Source organism: Nannospalax galili, unplaced genomic scaffold (assembly GCF_000622305.1).
Source record: "Nannospalax galili isolate Female #2095 unplaced genomic scaffold, S.galili_v1.0 scaffold463, whole genome shotgun sequence".
Lineage (NCBI taxonomy): Eukaryota > Metazoa > Chordata > Mammalia > Rodentia > Spalacidae > Nannospalax > Nannospalax galili.
In genome coordinates, this window is record NW_008349529.1 from 2,966,050 (window position 1) to 2,968,051 (window position 2,002).

Below are 2,002 nucleotides of genomic sequence, written 5' to 3' on the forward strand. Positions count from 1 at the left end.
TACCCATTATTGCCTGTGCAAGATCAAGCCAGTTTAAAATTCCAGCATGGAGTGCTGAGGGGCTCTCAAGGACCAAACCCTTACCGAGGAGTTATTGGAAGGTGATGGCTGCTGGGGAAGGAAAAGTCACTTGTCTTTGGAGGTGTGGCCACTGTAGGTTGCCCACTCCCCAATGGATAACCCCATACCCATGCATGTATAGGCAGCTAATTGAACTCAGTGGGTTAAAAATAAGTTAAATAATTGGCCCTGAATCAAGGCTTGCTGAAGCTATTGGTTTCAAGCAGGTGCCTAAAGAAATGTCTTTCTGTGACCTGTTGGCCATTTCGGAAATTTGGAAATGTAATGGTCAATTCATTAGAAAGAAACATATGGCTGAAAAAAGAAGTTATTTAAATAGATATTGGGAGGGAGATGTGGTGGTGGGGGATCTTGGGGAGTATTATAGCAGGGAGTAGGGGATTGGATATGATCAAGATACATTGTATACATACATGAAAATTTCAAATAATGAATAAAAATATTTTTAAAAAGATAAGGTGGAGGCTGAAGCAATGGCTCAGTGGTTAAGAACACTGGCTGTTCTTGCAGAAGACCTGGGTTCGAATCCCAGCACCCACATGGCAGCTAACAACTGTCCGTAACTCCAGTTCCAGGGAATCTGATAGCCTCTTCTGTTCTCCGCAGGCATTGCATGACACGGGTGTACTTACCTATGTGCAGGCAATACATGCATACACATAAAAAAAAATAAGGTGATGGCAATGTCTTTATTGATATAAATTGTTTAATTGTTGTATGGAGGCTGAATTATCTTCAGCCATGATGCCTAAACCACACAGTAGGAAAAGGACAATTTCTCTAGGAAATGTTGGAAAAATTCATACGTACACAGGCAAAAAGATGAAGTTTGACCCTTGCCTTACACCACATACAAAAGTAACTGAAAATGGATTAATGACCTAACAGTATGGCTTAAAACTGTAAAAGTCCTCAAGGAAAATATGAGTAAAAGTTTCAGAGTACTTTTTTTAGCTTCTCTTGAGTATGATACAAAAGCACAGGTTAAAAAAAGATGAGACAATATCAAACATCAAAAATTTCTGTATGTCAAAGGAAACAACCAACAGAGTAAAAGTCAACCTATACAAAGAGAAAAATGCAAAGGGTTGGAGAGATGATTCAGTGGTTAAGAGCATGTATGTATTACTTTTGCAGAGGACCTGAGTTCAGTTCCTAGCACCCATAGTGATGGCTCACAACTGCCTGTAACTTCAGCTCCAGGGGGATCTGACATCTCTGGCCTCTGAGTACCCACACATCACACACATGCACGCACGTACACACACACACACACACACACACACACACACACACGCACGCACACATGCACGCACGTACACACACACACACACACACACACACACACACATACACACACGATCTTTAAAAACTGGGGGGAAAATGCAGTTGTCTCTTGGTATTTTATCCATGGAGATTTGTTTCAGGACAGCCCCTGGTTATCAGAATCCATAGAAGTGTTAGCTAATCCCTTATATAAAATGGCATAGTATTTGTGTGTAACCTACAAACATGCTTCCATATGCTTAAAATAAATCTATACTATTAAACAATGTAAATGCTATGTAAATAGTTGTTATACTATATTTCTGGAGTAATAACAGGGAAAAAAAGTCTGTACAGTCAGGTGTGATGGCACACACCTTTAACCCAGCACGTGGGAGACAAAGGCAGGTGAATCTCTGTGAGATCTTGTCCAGCCTGGTCTACACAGGGAATTCCGGGACTGGTGGGGTACAGGGAAACTCTGTCTCAAAACAAAAACAAAAAACCTGTACATTGTCAGTACAGACAATTTTTTTCCAAATACTTCTCATCTGAATATTTTCCATGGATGTGAAACTTGCAGCTGCACAGAGCCAACTGAAACTACAAGTCAGATATCTGATAATGGTTAGTATCATAAATATATATATTTAAA

At 40.1% G+C, this 2,002-nt stretch overlaps 1 pseudogene; it reads left to right on the plus strand.

The window, feature by feature from the left end:
• Positions 1-243: 243 nt before the first annotated feature.
• LOC115072656 lies at positions 244-373 on the plus strand (annotated as a pseudogene).
• Positions 374-2,002: the final 1,629 nt, after the last annotated feature.